Genomic DNA, 19,875 nt, shown 5'->3' with positions numbered 1-19,875 from the left:
AACTTAGTGGGTTAATAGTTGATATGCAAATTAGTGATCGGTTTTAGATTAATGAAAGGTGACTGAATTCTAGCACGAGTGAATGAGATGTGTTGGAGTTGTTGTGTGTTGAGTGGAGACTCTAAAACACTGAGTTTCCTGCTTTGATGTGCGAGTGAATCCTGTATTTAGATACACAACTCTGAATACGTCAGAACAGACTGTTTTGTGAAGTGCATGACAACATGTCACATGTTTTATGATGAAGGGAAAAGGAAAATTGAATAAAATAGATCTGTGGCCTAAATGAGTGAAGAGCACAGACCTGGTAATTAAACTCATAGCTAATAAGACATTAGGATTATGTTGTGTGTTGTGCAGCTGATGGTTGATTTGGAGTGAATCTAGCTGATGATTTTTCTTTTGTTGTGAAGTTGAGCCTGCCGATTAGTATGATGGTATGATAAACCATGCTAATGGTATGATTTACCCTCCTGAGATGAGGAGCTTGTGTCATGACTTAACAAGGCCTTTTTATTTTGATACTTTCACAGTGCACTGAAAGTTTTGTTTGATAATCTCTGTTCTTTAAGCAGATCTGCACGTCGGGAATTAAAAGCGCTACACGTCGTCGAGAAAATTGTGCCAAGTGAGTTCTCCACATTTAAATGGACTCTGGAGAAAGCCACTTATTTGGGACAATTATTAAATGACAGTCCCAGTCCAAAAGGATTCAGCGATGTAATCCAAACTAAAGTTCTTCATTTTCTTTTGAAATGACGTCATTTTGCTGAGAGTGGAAACTAAATGCGACGATAGGTTCCACTATCAGCAAAGAAAGAAAGAATGAATGCATGAATGAGTGAGTGAAAGGAAAACAAACTGACTGACTGGTAAAAGCTGACAAGACTTTACTGATGTAACACGACTGTGTGAAGTTGACCCCCGCCTGGCAGGAGTGCAGATGAGTCTGTGTGTGCTTCCCTTTACAGAAGCAGAAAGATGACAGCAACACTCGAGGTTGCGTGATGATTTAACATTTTAAATACCATTTTCTGTGTCTGTGAATTTACTATGTGTGTGTCATTCACTAGCTTGAGTTGCTCACAGAGATAACTGTGACAAAGTATGCATACGCCTGCGCAAGCGCTAATATTTGCATTTTCTTTTCTTACAGCATGCCAGTTCTTCATGTGAATTGATGATGCGATTTATACCAGGACAACTGGTTGATGTTTTTTCCTACTACAGGATTTCTGGGTTTATGTGTGAGGAAAACTGTGTTTACAGGTTATGAGTGGTGATGCTGTTGCATTGTGTTGATGGGAAAATGTGAAGGTTACTTTGATAATGTGAATAACCTGTGTGAAATTTCCTGTGTTGAGAACTGGTGTTACTTCTTTCCACAGCTAGGGTTGACTTTATGGTGTTTTTATGGCACCTCTGGAACCTGTTGACCTGTGTCTGACCTCTGTCTGACTACAGTCAATGTGCATTGCTAATGTTAGTTTCTTTGAGAATGCTGTGGAAGATTCAGCTGAAACGGACAAGTGACATGGGTAAAACAAATAAGAGATACAGTGTTTCTGGGATAGTTTGATATGGGCTCATTAGCTGGCCACTTTTGAGCCCATAGTAATATATAAGTGGAGTGACTTTGCTTAAGAGCAGTCACCGATTACATTAATGTTGCCTGAGTACATGGGATGATCCATGTCTGAGGCGACTTATGAAAATAATTGTAGTTTACTGATTTGAGAAAACCTGCACATGACACTTGTCTTGCTGATGTTGAATGCTTCTTGTCCTTATGATACAATTGTTTACAGGTATGGAGTTTGATTTTACTTCCAGATTTTGTTTTCCAGGCCATGATGGTGTGTATGCAGGCTCCTGGGAGAGCCAGGTGTTAAGCAAACTTAATATGCAAAGCACACTAACATTTTCATTGCAGGATTATAGGTCCAGGGTGGTGCTGCTCCAGGGGAGGAGATGCCCTGATGTTGCCTGGGATATGATCTAGCTAATCTTTTTCTTTAAGACTGGAATCCAGGTTTGGTGAGTTGACGCATGGGTGTGTCCATGCGTCAAGAGGAGGGGTCCAAGGATTAACATTAAACAATGTTTTTTATTATTGTTGCAGTGATTTGTGTGATTAGCCGTTTTATTTACAAATATTAAACCTATGCAAGTGGTGCACCCATGTTCAGATGAGGCTTTGATGGCCTATAAGTGAAGTTCACTGAACTAAAGAATGTGGTTTGATGATTGTTGACATGCTCTCCAAATAGAAGTTTTTCTTCTTAGCAAGGAAATACAGGTGCAGCAGTAATCTCCTGAGAAATCTTCAGAGGCCCAGTGAGAAGCGTGAACCATTCCAGGCATAGCTGACAGCCAGGCAGTGGTTGAGGTCAAAGGTCAAGCTGGTTGGGGCCCATCATGAGATCAGACCTTGGAGCCACAGCAAGGACCATGAAACTGCCTGCAAAATAGAGGAGAGGATCGTCCACAAGATGGGAGCTGAGGCCAGGAGAGAGGCTTCAGGAGGATCAGAGATCATCTTCAGCACAGCAGACATCACACAGAGAGCTGTGCTACTGAGTTTCCAGGAGATTTTAAATACAATGAAAGATTCAATATTGACGCTGAGGAAGACGACTAAGGTGTACGACGTGCTCTGCCTTAAACCTTCAGCAGCGTTGGAACATAAACACTCAGGGGATGAGGAGCGTGCCAAGCTCCATCGACAGCGTAGAAGGAGTTCGAGGATGACATCATGATTCTGTGAAAAGCACAGGAACCAGAAGCTATGGTGGTGATAACAGCAGTTTCCTATGAACATCACCTAACGCTGTGCCACTGTACTGTGCATACGATGACACTCTGAAGGCTGCTGGGATCATAATAGCAGTAAGACAACCCTGCACCCTTTCCACAGAGGTGTTTTCTGCAGAGTATGGACAATGAAGGACAATGAAGGAGTCATAAATATCCCCCTCACAGGACGAAGGCCTGAAGTGAGGTAATGGGAGGCCATAAAACTAGAGTGCTGAGAGGTCTGCAGCTTTGGAAATAGCTGAGAACCATGTTGACAAACAACAAAACCAACTGGTATGTTTGAATGTTTATTCTACATACATTTGGACTCTGGTCCTATGGACAACGATGGAAACAACTGGAAGAGACATTCATGATGCCCTGCAGAGCTTAAACCACTCTGCAGAGAGACATGTGATGTGCACACCCGGAGGAAGCACCACCAAGTTGAGATGTTTTTGAAAATGTTACTTTTTTATTTTCACTATTAAATTAACAATTTCTTTGTTTGCTCGTAAGATGCAGTTTGCCATGAGATGAGCTCAATGAATGGGGTAACTGCTAATACATTTATTAAACTGTGTACCTTTCAGTAATTTAGGGTGATTTGACATATGCTGAGTATAAAAATGTTTGCATTGAAACTGTCAGACATGAGGTATTCATACCTGGGAACTTTTCAGGCATAAAGGTCAAAAAGGGGGGAAATGTTAGATTTGTATTGTTGATTGTCATTTATGCTTAGAAATATTTACTTATATATGCTTAGAGTTTTGTAATTAGTTGTAGATTGGTAGAGGTTTTGATCCTTGATAGTCTGCAAACTTTGTGTGTATTAGACAGCACTTTGGGAGCATGAGAGGTCATACCGTGTCTTATTGTTTTATGGTAGGATTAACGTAGTTGCGTCTGTTCTAGTCTAAGTGCTCTTTGTTTAGATGAACTGCAGGACTTCCTCACCGTGTTATCTAGGATGAACCATCTAGGGTGAGGGGGAGGCTACCCTCTTCCTGACCAAGGATGTTTGACCCTTTGATCAGCAGTCCACACACACACACACACACACACACACACACACACACACACACACACACACACACACACACACACACAGGCAAGGTACTCTTTGTTTGTATGTAGACGTCGTATGTTAATGAACCTATTCATATTCATGTAACCTCAATAAAAGGACAGTGTATGGGAGAACGGACGAGAGCTACTGGGGTCAAGCGAAGGAACGGTGCCTGTCCGGTTCTCTCCCGTGCACGAGTACCATGAAGAAGTTTGCCTACTTGTGTCTTGCTTGCAGTGTAATTATATTGTCTTAACGTTCCAGCGAATAGGTTTATGCTACAAACCTAACAGTTTCCTACATGATAAATTTTCTACCCATTTGCCAAGTTGATTCCTTCTTGGCTTGGCTGCAAATGATCTTTGGGGAAAACAGATGCCATACTTGAGGGCTTACATGACCTATAATCTTTTTTCAAAATTGTGCTACTAAGTAGAAGTGCTTTTAAAATGCTTTAAAGAGTCAAAGTTCTGTTCCTGCTTCATCACAAGCTTAAGAACCCTGAGTATATGAAGTATCTGTTCTCCATTTGCCACAGGCAAGAGAAAGAATGCAACATGTGTGGCGAGAAAACCCACTGTGAAGAGGGTGCCATTCATCAGTGTGAGTCCAAACAGCTGAGAGGAAAGTATGATGGACAGGGGCTCCTGATAGGGCGCTGAGACTGAAAGAGCAATGTGGGACACAATGGGAGCAGGACAGAAGAGCAATGAATTGAAGACAGAAGAAGAGTGAGTGTACGTTTCTACATTCATGCTAGAAGGCAGTTGAAGCGAGCTGTGCTGACAGGTGGGGATAGAGAGGACAGCTTTGTGCACAGGCTGATACAGAGAAGTGCTAAATAAATCAGCCAGCGCTGCAACTAAGTGTGACTGAAATGTTTACGATATGCCAGCAGCAGAGACAGACCGGCCACGGGAGGAGGGAGAGCGAGGGGAATCCTAAATGCCCATCATCCCGCAATCGAAACTTTAAATGCTGCTTCTATAAATAGCTATGTCACCAGGTGAAGATGTGTGTCAGCGCTGTACAAACACTTATTCAGCTCATTATTAAGACTGTAGGAATTCACATTTTAATGACTAATGATTGTTAATAACTTAACTAATTAACCCTAACAGAGAAGATGTGGGATGCATAGATACACCACTATACAGACTCTTGTTCTTTAATGCGGTATCAGCTGTACAGTGAAGATTTTGTTTTTTATTGTACTGGTATTAGTCTTAAAAATCCAATATTGCTCGGGTTCTAGTCACTGCAGCTTCAACACGGGTAGCTCTAAAAACCACGTATATTTCAGCAAGCACTAGAAATGGTATCTGCATTTCAGCCATCACAAATTTTGGCGCCTTATAAAAACTGATATGTGGGGAGAAGTTGTCAAAGTGAGAAAGTAAGATGCAGCGTGAGAGTACTGTTGTTAACAGTGAAGGTGAAGTCACACACGAGCCGGCTAATTACTGCTAATTGTTGACATTCAATCACCAAGACTTGTGTTTAATCTCTGAATAGTGACCTTAACACCGCATGTCATCAATGTTTAAATTTATCCCAATTAGTGTCTCGTATCTCTGTGGAGTCAAACCACAACAGGCTCAAAACACAAGCATGTACGTGCACGATCTGCTCACATCCACAGCTGGCAGTTCATCAGGATTTAATGATCTTATTAAACACTAGCTGACGGTTCTCACACTCACATATATACATATACATATACACACATATTTATAATTTTAATCACGTGGGAACTAAGAACAGGGCATATCAAAGGATTTCTAGTTGTTACAGTTGCTCCCTGGAGCAACTGTAACCCACATAATTTCCTCAGGGATTAATAAAGTATGCGGATTCTGATTCTGATAGTCAAACAGTGGATATTAGTTTAACTAGCTCTTGATTTGCTAACTTCTCCTTGAACATCTCTTTAGTGGTTTCTTTATCAAAATATATAATTTTGGAGGGCACAGGGGCAGAGATAGCTCAGTAGGTGGAGTGTTCATCCACCAAACGGAAGGTCGGGGGTTCAAATCTGCTAAACGGCTGCTCAGAGGTACTGTCTCTACACACTGCTCCCTGGGTGCTGGATTGGTAGCTGCCCACTGCTTCACTGACTGAATGGGTTAAATGCAGAGGACTAAGGAATTTCCTATGGGAATATTAAAGTATACATTATTATTAAATATGGTTTGAATTTCAGGGCTACTATGAAAGTACCTGTAATTCCTTTAGTGGCAATTCAGGCTGCCTCTAAAGTCACTCCCCACTGACTGCATTCTTAAAACTTAACAGTTAATGGCATGCTACAAATAAAAGCTTTTTGTTACCATTCAGATTTTGTAATCAAATGCCGAGCAACCAGCTGACATTTACTTGTCTGTCATTTTGGACTTGTGACAATGTAGGACCCCTACATTGTCACAAGTACTACATGACCATCTGGCACCAACAGGCAAATCTGGTTATACTGTATATACTGTTTGGTTAGCAAGTGGTTGCAGGAATTTGGCTGTAGTTTACAAACCACCACACTACCACTAACTACTAGTTAATGAGTGTTAGCAGACAAGTCAGTGTTTTACATGCAAACTGTGACAGCTGCAATTTGCTAGGGACTGAAGAAAACACAAGGAGGCTTTTAGTGCAGCATCCCTTTACCTAGGAGGACCCACTCACCTACCAGTTAAGGATACACATTTTTCCTTCATCACAGTGGTTGTGTCACACCCTAAATGATGAACAAAGTGGCTCACTTAGCTACTTCCTGCAGATTTTCTTGTTTTTTTGACAACAAAGAGCTAAAAAAAAAATCACAAAACTTGGATTAACATTTATTCCGCTACTGGTGCACCCTCGTTGGGTGCATACATTCCTACAGTATCCACTGTGAAAGCATTGGGCATAATTTGGAAGCAGTCTAGAAACAGTGTTAATAAGCAGTTATATGTTAGCTGCTTGTAAAATGCCGACCTCCCACCCCACATTTGCATTCCCTGAATAGGAATAAGAACGAAACTGAACGGAGGTATGGGATAGCTCGGCTTCGTAGTAATCCTGTCAGACTTTGCAGCAGCAGATTATCTCTACAAAACCATGACAAATCATCAGTAAATACTCCTGAGGTCAAAGTGTCACAGGAGAAAGGAGACTAATAGGATTGGAAAGTCACAGTCTGTTGTCGTACTTAGCCCACTAATATAGAGTCTCTAATAACAGAGCCTATTACAGTGAAGTGATGTGCAGCGAGTCCTGTTTGCATCTGAAATCATTCCAAGCCTCCAGATACTCTGAGCAATATGTCTGCCTGACTTGGTGTCAGATGAATTTCACTGATGGATTAATCCTCATGTCTGTCAATCTGTCACACAGGAAAACAAACAAACACACACATTTAGATATACATCTACAGCACAGGAAGCCCCAGCTCTGTTGGCCCCACCTGAACGCCACAACAGACTGATACAGAGACTGAAACAAAAATAAATTCTGTCCGACATACTGGATGTGGTGCCTGCTATGAAGCCTGGGAGCTGTGTACAAATGTGTGACAGACTGTATATAAAGATGGACGACACATCACAGAGTCCACCTCCTGTAGAAAACCGAAAACACTGTGGAAATGGATGCTATTATATCACACTGATGATTTACAACCAGAGAGTGGATTGGGGGATGGTCCTACCTCCTGAGAAAAATGAGGCACTTTGTGGAGCCAGAAAAAAATGAAAGAGAAAAAAAAAAGTAAAAATTATTTATTGATTTATAATACACTCATGGTAAAAATAATATTTAGTCCTTACTAGTTTTTAAAATGAGGTAACATCAGGCGACAACAAAACGTTACATTTGTAACCATTTCATTGTTTGTTAAGAAAAACTAAACAGGAAAAATGCAAGTAATCACTTTCTTATGACTGCTGAGTTCACTGAGATTTGTGAGCATTCATTTAGTAGATAAACGTTATTAAATAAACATTAGTTACATCCAGTAACTAATATTGTTTTGTCAGCAAACCAGTAGGATGAACTGGTTGTGTTTCGTTGGAGGGAGGTACTGAATGTGACTGCGCAAACTTTGCAAGAACACTGATGCATCTCTGCAAGGATTTAGTGAATTCAGTGTACTTTCTTCCTTCAAAACACAAATGATATTCAGATAAACTTTACCTGGGATGAGCTCAGCTGGACAGGAAATGAGAAAAATCGCTCGACCTGCCACATGTGAGAAGTGAACGTATATAACCAACTATTGAATGAATGACGTTTTCTTGCTTCACTGACAATGACAGGGAAGAAAAAGTGCAACTTGAAAATACAACTCGTACAGAAATCCCCTCAAAGCTAATGTTGGCAATTATGACTTAATAAGAGGAAAAGAAAACGCTGACAGATGAACGAGAAAGACAAAAAATGAGGGATGTTCGTACGGCGAGGCGAAGACTATTTCAGGAGTGAATAGACTCCTAATGACGCCTCCATCCCTGCAGCAGCAACAAAAACTGCAGGGGGGGGGCGGTGTTGGGGAGAACATCTCTTCATGCTTCAAGAGCGGTAATTATTTTAATTAGCCCCTGTTTAAATGTGAATAGAGGCCCAAACTGGGCTTTGCAGCATAGATGTGTGTGCAGTATAAGTGTCCCACATGTCTTTCTGTCCTCAAGTGGAATGCCTGCTTTGCAAAAATCTGTTTATGTCTGGCTGTCTGTGCACCAGCTCGTCTTCTCACGGATGCTCATTAACGAGGTCTGATCAGCATCTGCACAAATGTCAAAACTAAATCAGAGACATCACAGAATCATGTCTAGAAGTTAAGTTATGGATCATCAGTTTGAGAATGCTGATGCATGAGTGGAGTCTAAATCCAAATGCAGTTTATTACTTCAAGTCAAAACATCAGGCACACCTGCTCATTAAAGGCTTTTCTTTACTGTTATTGCACAACTAGACTGAAGACATGAAAGCTATGAAACACCATATAAAACTATGCAGAGAACAAAAAAAGTGGTAAACAAACCAAAATTATTAAAGTTGTTTGTCAGGATGACAGCGCTGCAGACTGCTTCACTAGAATCATTTCTACTTTATAGGTTTCACTATTTCATGAAAATATGAGCTCATTTTGAGTTTGATGGAAGCAACAACTGTCCAGAAAGTTGAGACGGGGCAACAAAAGGTGACAAAAGGAAAAGCAAGTGTTGCTAAAAAGAAACAGCTGGAGGAACATTTTGCAGCTAACTGGGTTCACTGGCAACAGGTCAGTAACGTGATTGGGTATAAAACGAGAGATCAGTATTGAATGACCACGATCTCCAAGCCCTCAGGCAGCACTGCATTACAAAAAGGCCACGATTCTGTCATGTAAACCATTGTATGGGTTAAGGAACACTTCCAGAAAATCACTCTGTGAACACAGTTCACTGTGCCATCAACAGATAGGGATTAAAGCTCCATCATGCAAAGAAGAAGCCATATGTGAACATGATGCAGAAACGCTGTTTCTCTTCTCTGGGCCAAAGCTCATTTAAAACGGGCCGAGGCAAAGTGGAAACTGTTCTGTGAACAGACAAATTGAAATCTGAAATTAATAATAGAAAACGCCACATGCTCCTGACTAAAGAGGAGAGGGCGCATCCTGCTTGTTATCGGCACTCAGTCTGCATCTCCAATGGTATGGGGGGTGCATCGGTGGAATCAGCAGGTTCCATATCTGAAAAGGCAACATCAATTCTGAAATGTAATACAACATTTAGAGCACATATGGTGTCATGCTTCAGGGAAGGCCTTCCAAACTTCAGCAAGACAATGCTAAACTGTGCACAGGAGCTATTACAAAAACATGGCTCTGTAGTAGAAGCTAAACTGGTCTACCTGTGCTCCAGACCTCTCAGCAACTGAAAACATGAAAGTGAAAAATACAACAAAGAAGTCAGTCAGGAAGTCAAGAATGAGAACATTCTTCTCACAAAGTCCAGAAACTGGTCTCCACAGTTCCCACACATGGTCCTGTCCCAACTTTCCTTAGATGTGTTGCACCAGACGACTCTACAAAAACTCTTTTCTGGCCATTATTTCTTAGTGCCACTCAGGAGGATTTAAGTGACACTGTGACCATATGTGACAAAAGGCCAAACACTGGTGTGGTGAACATGTGAACGCTGCATCTGTATTTGTAGCTCTGTCTACTACCAAGCCTCAGGCTTCTTCTTTTATTAAAATCTCCTGCTTTAGAACGTGAACAGCTCAACATGCTCTCGACAGTTGTTTGCCAATTACACAATCATATCTGTTGTTGTGCAATGTTGCAAAAACTCAAACTCAAAGGCATGGTGTTCAGGGCTCATATGCCAAAGCATCAGCAGAACTGAGATGCCATTACAACAACAGAGTCTTAAGGTCAACAATGGCTATGCTGACATTTCCCTGTTGACTAGGTAACGTCAGGTAATGGAAAGGTGGTTAACCACAGAGTACCTCTGTATCTCCTCCTCATGTGCCTTAGTTGTACTTGACAATGTGTTTTTTTCTCGAGTGGTAAAACCAGTTTTCTGTTTCCACCTTTACCAAGAACAGCTCTCTCGCATATTTTGCAAAAAAAATGTTCCTGTGCATCACTGATATTGTGATGTGACAGTTTTATGCCATGTTCTATGGACAATATAATATGACACAGCCAGATTAGGATCTGCTTCATTAGGCACACATGTGAACAACTCAACAAGCAATTTGATTATGTTCTCGATACTTCTTTGCTAATTAAAGGACCATAGGTGTCAAACAACCCCTTAATGTAACGGCATAGTGTGGAGGGCTAGCAGTGTAGTGAACAGGGCATAGAAAAAAGTACTAATGTTAACATTCAGAGCTCATGTGCCACAGCATTAGCAGGGCTGAGATGCCATCACAACAGCAGGGTTTCAAGGTCAATGAGTAGCTGTGATCATATAGTGGTTAGGACTCCACTCTGCATTGTGGTTACAGCAAACCTGTTCAAATCTGGGTCACAGCAGCTGCAGTTAGTGTTCCTAACTACTTTTTTACAGCTTACTGAGCTCCATTAGTGTGGTACGCAGCGTGAGCAAGGTCATGAGCTTGACCCTCATACAGGGCATTTGTTTTGTTAATAAACCTGTTAAGGAGAACTGCTACAGAAACAAAGGAGTTACAAAAGGCCAGGCCACAAAGGGATAGTGGTGCAATAGATAACACATCCAACTATGGATGAGAAGATTCAAGGTTTGCCTCCCGAGTAGCTCAAGGAGACTTGACCTTTACCTGCTACATGCATCGCTTCTTCACTTTCTTTGGCATTAAAAATGAAACGTTACTGTCCTTTCAGCATGCTCGGTGCACCTGTCAACTTATGTCTGTCCCAGTCCTGTGAATGCAATGTGTCAGGAATGCTTTAAAATGCCCATTCGAGGGCAGTACAATGGAACTGGAATTTTAACTTATGTATACCAAGCATAAAACTTAGTCTGTAAAAAGAAACAGCCACCCAGCTGCTAAAGTTTTCTAAGTCAAGTAAAAACCCAATTCTGAAAAAGCTGAGACTTTAATATTTACTATAAATATTTCATCCATCCATTTGCTTATCCTTTTCAGGGTCGCAGGAGCCTATCCCAGCTGTCATAGGACGAGAGGCGGGGTACACCCTGGACAGGTCGCCGGTCTGTCGCAGGGCTAACACACATAGAGACAGACAACCATTCGTGCTCACATTCACACCAATGGGATTAATCAATTAAAGTCCAAAGACTGTAATTGGGAGGAAGCCGGAGTACACCGAGGGAACCCACGCAAAGACAGGGAGAACATGCGAACTCCACACCCGGCCTGATGGTGGAATTGAACTCAAAACCGTCTTGCTGTGCGGCAACAGTGCTAACCACCGTGCCACCGTGCTGCCCTTAAATAAATCAATTCAATAAATAATAAATAAACACTTATAAATGAAGGCAGAATCCAATGACTTCCAAATCTCATGCACCCATATTTTATTTATAATAGAACATAAAAACTAAGGAACTGTACCATTTTTTTTTTTTTAAATTATTGGCTCATTTTTCATTTCGTTAGAGTAACACATGTCAAAAACGTTGGGATGGGGCCCTCTTCTTCCCCTCTTCTTTTGCAAACATCTGGGAACTGAACTGAGACCAGTTGTTGGGCAATTGGGAGAAGAATGTTATCTGGTTCTTGTCTGATAGAGGTCGGGCATCTTCTCTGGTGTATTTTTTTGACTGATGATGTGTCAAATCAGAGGTCTGGAGCACAGACAGGACAGTTCAGACTCTACTACTACAACGCCATACTTTTCTAAAAGGCAACGTATGTAGTTTAACATTATCTTGTTGAAATGTGCATGGGTGTCCCTGAAAAAGACAGAACCTGGATGACAGCATATGTTGCTGCAGGCCTCAGAACTGAGTGCTGATAACAAGCTGGATGGTGCCTCCCTTATTTACTCTGGAGGACATGGTGTCCAGGTTTTTCAAAAAGAATTTGAATTTTGATTGAATCTGAATGACAGAATTATGCCCATTTTTAATGTAGTGATGCCTGGAGACCAGAAGCTCACGCAAATCCAAGATTCATTTTGGCTTTGTACAATGGGCGCTGACATTTTTCCAGATTCCCAGAATATTTTAATGATATTTTGAGGAGCATTATTTTAAACCAGTTCCACAATTTGTTTGTTTTTTGCAGACTGGAACCTCTGCCCATCTTTACTTCTGACAAACTCTGCGTCTCTAAGATGCTCCTTTTAAACCCAGGTATGTTACTGATTTTTGACCCACTTTGTTGCTCCAGCTGTTTTGTACCATTTGCTTTTCCAGCCTTTTGTTATCCTGTCCCAACTTTCTCGAGAGGTGTTGATGCCATCAAATTAAAAATGATCTTTCTTTTCTTAAAACTGTTAATTTTCCTGGTCCAAAACTTTTATATATTTTGTCTTCTTTTGTTAGTAAAATTTGGGTTTATGGATATTTATTTTTGTATTTGGGTGTGTAGAACAGACGAGAACCCAAAAGCAGACTCTCAGACAGATGGGATGAAACATAAACGTGCCGTCTACTGAGGTGGCTGTCCAGAGTACAAAAACACAAAGAACCAAAACGTAAAAGGAAGACAGAAACTTACTGAACCTAAAGTAGAAATAAATGAGGACTGGGACACACAGCACTGTGAGCAGACATTCTCTCCAAGGGACAAAGGGAGTCTGAGACAAGATATACACAGGAGGGTGATTAACGGTGTGCAGACAGCTGGGGAACACAGCAGGAACAAATTAGACATAACAGGACAGGGGAAGGAAAAGTCAACATAATGCAAAAGAGATGAGAGACTATCAAAATAAAACAGGAAGCAGCTTATACAACACAGACTAAAAGGTAAACAATAATGGAGACATGACTCACTAGCACAGGAGATGCTGATGACAAGACACAAAAGCAAGACTAGGAACACTGGACATAAAAGGGTACTAACACAATCCAACAGAACCAAGAGCTAGAAATATACATAACGAAACTCACAGGACTGAACAGCAATATTTCTTAAATCCAAAAGAACGAATCATTAGTCCACAGCAGAGATGTCCATTAAAGACTCAGGACCATGTCATTGGGTTTGTAGTTGTTTAAGAAAATATTTAACATTAAACAGTTTTTAACTGGCTCTCAAGAGTTCAAGGAAACATTTAGCCACATGGGTACTATAAAGTCACATGACACACTGAGCTAAAATCTTCATCATTATTTATGAAGGGACAAAATGCTCCTCTAGGATCTTTAAGGACTGTTAGGTAATGTGATGGATGATAGTGATGGAAAAGCAGCCAACTAGTATATCAACTCCAAATCACTTGTTGTTATTTCAGAAAACGCTCCAGGTGGAGATCAATCCTGGAATGATGAGGTGTGTCCAACCTTTCGGGTGGTACTGCATCACCCGGCTTTTACTAAATTCTTACATCATTGCTTTTGAATTAAAGGTGAGCCAACTGTCATCAGTAATGGCAATCGTGCTTTCTTATATAGTTGCAAAATTAGCTTTGCTGTTTCACGGTCTCATGCTAGCTGTCATGTGCTGCACTATCATTCAAACGGATCAATTTCCAAAAGGTCACAAGACAAAGGCCCAAGTGGGAGAGAATCCAAGCTGATCATAACGACTGGAGCCACAATAGGTTTCAGGCTGAAATCCAGCAGAATTCTCCTGGTGTACAATACGGTCACATTTTCATGAACATCTTGGTTATTGCTAAGCTAAGCCATGGAAATGTTTTGTGGTATTTCTCTTTTTCTCTCCACACTGACTTAAAGCTCCACTGAAAACAAGAGCCTGATCCACCCTACAGTTTCATCTCAGAGGATTGTATTCACAGCTGAGACCCTCCAAAAATCTGTTGGCATAAAGAAATGGGTGTGTGCATTAGAAAAGAGCCAAAGAGTCCAGGAAGTCAGTGTTTTTATTCTCCTTTTGGTAGCCAAGGAAACAAACCAAAGATGACCTCATTCAAGGTTACAAGTCATGGATGGCGTCTATGAAACAGAGAGATCTGACTTACATTTAAACTCAGGTTAGTGTGCCAGAGACAAAGAGGAGTGCCTGGTTTTTCCACGTATGTGAGATTGTCCACCAGCCAGCACACAGAGCAGTCACCTCAGCAGCTAAGTCACTGTACATGTATGTGTGAGTGTGAAATGAGGAAGCCTTAGTCTTCAGATGTCTTTACGTCTTTTATTATATAGTTTCCACTTAAACCTTGTATAAACCTGCAACAAATGTTACAGCTTTGTAGACATTTTATTTGCAGCTATCACAATAAAACTTGTTTTTCGGTGAGAATTGCCTAATTTTCAAATATGTGTTAGATTTATCAAGCTATTTCCTATTTGCCAACATTTTCAGAGATGTCCATTCCCTCTAGTATGACAGCCAGTATCCCTCGCCAGCCATCCGCTAACTGGGCAGTCAGGATTTGTGATACCCGCTTAGAACAGCCTGCTCCCAGCACACTGCCTTCAAAACCCTCGGTGGCATTTGCCTGTCAGTGGAGCGATAACTCACTTAGGTTATATCTGTTTCATGTTGTGGAGCAAATCCATCATGCTGAAATTAAAGTTAAACCTCCATAACTGGATCCTTTTATTCAACTTTATCTATTTTGAACTGAATCGTTCACTCATCTTTGATTTAACATCTTATTTTGAATTAAAACCTGTTTTGATTTAATCCAGAAAGGAAGGCAAGAGCATTTTCAGAAGAAGAAGACTGATGTGAAGTCAGTTCCAGAAATCATCAAATTATGTGTTTTGAACTCGATTCTGAACACCATCTGGCTGTTGTTAGTTGTGAGAGAGACTAGAATAAAATAAAATAATTGTAACGTCTGACCTTTGTTATTTGTTCAATAAGCAATGTGAGTTCTGTTTATATGTCAAATGTTGAAAAGAGATAAAGTGTGTGCTTCAGTCATTGCTTGTTGAGTTCTGTATGAGGCTGAACTGTCGTAATGTAACATTACAATAATGGTCATGAATAAGATTAAGGACTATACATAAGATTAATATAATACTGGTTGTTACCTGTAGGTTTATATATTCTAGTCTATTCAGTATGTTATTGAAATGTTACAAATCTGTCAGTTATTCAGTATTTACTTCAGTATAATGGTACACTCTTCTTTCCAACATTCAAAGATCATTCCAGTATGCAAATAATGAACAAATCAATCCAGCGTCTTCCACAATTTTTCCAAATTGTTTCACATTGATATAGCCGACCTGAGCTGTGATGTCAGGTCAGCCTGACATCACAGCCTGACATTGGTAGCCGTTTGCATACTACGCATACTCTCTCTCTCTTCATATGTGTGTGTGTACAACAGCTTTATGTTAATGTACAATCCTTAATATGTTTTGTTTGTGTGTGTGTGTGTGTGGGGGGGGGGGGGGGGGGGGGTTTACAGAGGGAGTGTTCGCCCAGGGCGCCAAACAAGCTAGGACCACCACTGCTCGGAAGTCTGGACTCCCGAGTGAACCAGCCTACGAGCTTCTACTAGCTAATGCAAAAACTAACAATATCTATTTTTGGCTAATTTAGTAGCAAACGTTAATGCTAACCTACAAAGTAAAAATAAAAACTACTTAAATACACATTCAACCTTATCTATGAAATTGTGCTGATTCCTGGGTTTTTGGGGTTTTTTTGTTTGGGGGGGTTTTGGACAGGGACGGGGGGGGGGGGGGGGGGGTGTTGGTTTTTTAAACAGCCCTTCGTAGTCCTACCATTCAATCAGTACATTCTTCCCCTCATCAACCAGGAAGTGGATCACTAGGAACATCCAGTAAATTTCACCAATGTAATTATAATTTACACAGCAGCAAAAACATAATAGTATAAAACCCACTGAAACGTGAGGAGAGTACTTGAGAGTGCAAAATTTGTATAACTGCACACAGAACAACAAGACAATCAACCTTAGGCAATATCAACACCTGGAGAAAAAGAGAAGAGATGAAATGTTACCGTCTGGGGCAAAAACAACCTAACAGAGGCAGCAGAATGTTATTTTGTGAGGGACAGAAGCAATATTGTGACAATATATTGCTGCGGGCTGACAAACACCTGCACTGTTTGCTTGTTTGTTTGTTTGCACATTTCTGCACGTTCCACCCTTGGATCTATTTCTTCTGCTCTAGCCTTTTCTGCTTAATAACTCCATATGACGTGTCCCAACAAATTGTGCCTTCAAAACACCTGACTGTCCTTCTGTACCTGTGCCTGGCTCACTGTGAAGCTGCCACCCTTTGTGTCGTTTACCATTTTTCCTCTGTTGCTATCCAAGGCTGAATAAAGCTGATACAGGAGAGAGTGCACCAGTGTAACAACAGAATCATCTGAAGGAAGGAAACCTTGACAAATGTGAGAATTTGAAGGCAAAATCAAAAATAATACAAATTCTAATATCAGTAAAGGTTGAAAAACACTAGAACAGCTTTGTCATGATCCTGGGTCTTTTGACCCAGCGTTTTGTGTTTTCTATTATTGTGATGTATTTTGGTTCTGTTTTTCTATTTCTTTGGGTTTTAGTTCTGTTCTTCCGCAGTTCAGTGTTTAGTCTTTTCTGCCTGTGTATTCCTGTGTCAAGTCTGCATTTCTTAGTCTGTGTCTTTGCATGTGTGAGTTCCTGTTTTATTTTGTAGGTCCGTGTCTCTCGTCAGTGTTTCTAGTTTCTCTCCCCTTGTCTCGTTATGTCCAATTATTCCCAGCCGTGCCTCCCTCCTGTTTCCCATTCCCTGATTACTCCCCTGTGTATATAAGCCCTGTGTTTGCCCTTGCTCTCTGTTGTGTTGTACTGTCATGCTGTGCGGATTGCCCTGTGGTTTCCCTGTGCGTTTCAGTTGTTTCCAGTTTAGTTTGCTTTGTATGTTCATTTTTCCCATGCCAGCAAACAAAGCTGTGGTTTTGAGTTCATCCCTCGTGTCTAAGGGCCTGCATTTTGGGTCCAATTCCTGCCTGCCACACAGCGATTCATGACAAGCTTTAAAATTGGAATTTCACATGAGAGTAGAAAATTTTAAAAGTTACATTGAAACTAAGCACACCATTGATTTTCTTGTGACATTATCTATAAGTTTGTGTCACATGGCCCTCTTCCTATTGAAAAAACAAAAGTTGTATCCAAGATGACCGACTTCTAAATGGTCACCACCCATCTTGAGCAGTTTGCCCCCTCACATATACTAATGTGCCACAAACAGGACTTTATCACCAACCATTCCCATTTTATTACGGTGTATCCATATAAATGGCCCACCCTGTATATGAGTGCTTGTGTATAAATACACAAGCACTCATATATGCTTTCAGTCGTGTAATTTAAGTGATCTAGGCAGCTCTGTTTTGGAAGTTCAGTTAACGCTAGAGATGTGTTTTGGAGTTTGTACATGCTTTGTCTCTAGGGGCCACTGCATATATTTCTGTATAAACATATATAAATAAAACCACTTTTTTTTACATTAGTAATTCCTTTTGTACATAATTTTATATTGTTGTTAATAATAAATTGATTAAAGCAACAAAACAACCTAAAGAGCCGGTTCGGAGCCGAAAGAGCCAGAAATCCCATCACTAATAGACATCTTAATCTTTGAATTCAGGTGTTTTCAATCCAATCTTAACAACATACACATACATCAAAAAAAAATAAAAAAAATTATATATATATATATATATATATATATATATATATATATATATATATATATATATATATATATATATATATATAAACAAAGCACCTAGCCATCAAGCCTGCCTTGACAAACATTTCTGAAAGAATGGTTTGTTCTAAAGAGCTTACTGAATTTCATATTTTAACAGAATGGCGCTGTTACAACAAGCAGATTTGTGTATTTTCTTCCCTCTTGAATATCCTACAGCCATCTGCAAGTAACTGAGCCACAAAGTGGCAGAATGCATAAAGTTACAGAGTGTACAGAGTGAGGTTGCCAAGTGCTGAGGCACATAGTGAACAAAAGTTGCCAAAGCTCTTCTGATTCAATCACTCAGACTTCAAAACCTCTTTTGGGATTAACATCAGCACCAACACTGTGCACCGGGAGATTTACGGCATGGCCCAGCTGCTCCTGTAGGTGGCCCAGTACTTTGTCCATATATTGTATGTTTCCCACTATCAAAATGCTACCAGTGCTCTGTTATTGAGAAATTATGGTTCAGTGGTGGTGGCACATTGGCAGACCAGTCTGTGGGTCTGTGTCAGATGGGTACAGTATCAATAATATGTGGTTCAACTAGTCTGCAGGTAAACTCTGCTGTAGCTTCCTTCCCTTTTCAAGTTCACTTATCAACCAGTAAGCATTTGACCATCATCCACATCAAGCAGCATGCCATTCGGACTCCACAGGAGCAATGTTTGAAAACCCATCTTAGTACACTCGCAGTACACTCTTCAAATGGACATAACCATGGTACCATAAGATTCAGAAACTTGAGGTTGACACAGGAGAATAATAGCTGCCACTTGACAGTTTAAATACAAAATAGTTAAAACAGTCGATGACATTAACCTGCCTCAGTTTGATTGCTGACTTCTGCCTTGATTATACTCTGGTCCTGACATGGACATGGACAGCTGGGGACACCATGGCCGAGTACTCATTGGTATTATATCACTACTGCCGGAGGTGCATGTGTAGTTAGTGTGTTGTAATGTAAATTTCCACAGATGCACAGGCGCAGGCACATAGATGTTTGTTGCATGACAAAATGTATGTGATTCTGGCAGCAAAAGTCAAATCAAGGCACTAAAATATTTTACATGAAAGAATTTCTTGTTCATAAACATTTGTAGGTACTTAAAATGTAATATTTTTAGCTTTACGGGAAAGCTTTACATGGGCGCCTCCTAGGTGAGATGTTCCAGGCAGCGGCCCCAACCCCCGGGCCTCGGACTGGTACCGGTCCGTGAGTCGTTTGGTACCAGGCCGCGAGAGTTGAGGCTCAGGTGTGAAATGTATGGTTTTCAGGGTTTTTATCGGTTTTCAGCGTTATTTTGTTGTTGTTTTTATCGTTAACTCGGTTTTCCCGGGTCTTTTCACGTGTGTTATGAATAAATCTTCTTTTTTTCGGTACCGGTACTAGTTTTATTTTGTTGTATTTATCCGCGACACCTTAAAGGCCGGTCCGTGAAAATATTGTCGGGCATAAACCGGTCCGTGGCGCAAAAAAGGTTGGAGACCGCTCTTCTAGAGCAGACCCAGGACACGCTGGAGAGATTATATCTGTCAGCTGGCAGGAAGCACATCAGTATTCCCCCAAATGAGCTGGAGGAATTGGCCACCGAGAGGGAGGTCTGCTTAGATTGCTGCCCCTGTGACCTGGACCCAGATAAGCAGCAGAGAATATGACACATTTTCAGGGCTAACAGACTAGCATGTACATGACGTTACAGGCAGTAGCAGATCAGCTTGTCA

General features: G+C 40.8%; 1 protein-coding gene across 1 annotated transcript in view; it reads right to left on the bottom strand.

Moving 5' to 3' along the window:
* Positions 1–19,875, bottom strand: part of plcl1 (phospholipase C like 1) — a 135,548-nt gene that overhangs the window by 103,711 nt on the left and 11,962 nt on the right. The window lies entirely within an intron of this gene.

Source organism: Aulonocara sp. 'chitande type north' Nkhata Bay, linkage group LG16, assembly GCF_057382095.1.
Source record: "Aulonocara sp. 'chitande type north' Nkhata Bay isolate Kocher_YH1m ecotype deep benthic linkage group LG16, A_spYH_male_GT1.1, whole genome shotgun sequence".
In the NCBI taxonomy this organism is placed as follows: Eukaryota; Metazoa; Chordata; class Actinopteri; order Cichliformes; family Cichlidae; genus Aulonocara; species Aulonocara sp. 'chitande type north' Nkhata Bay.
Note: the sequence above shows the minus strand (reverse complement) of the source record. Positions and strands in the feature narration are given on the sequence as shown.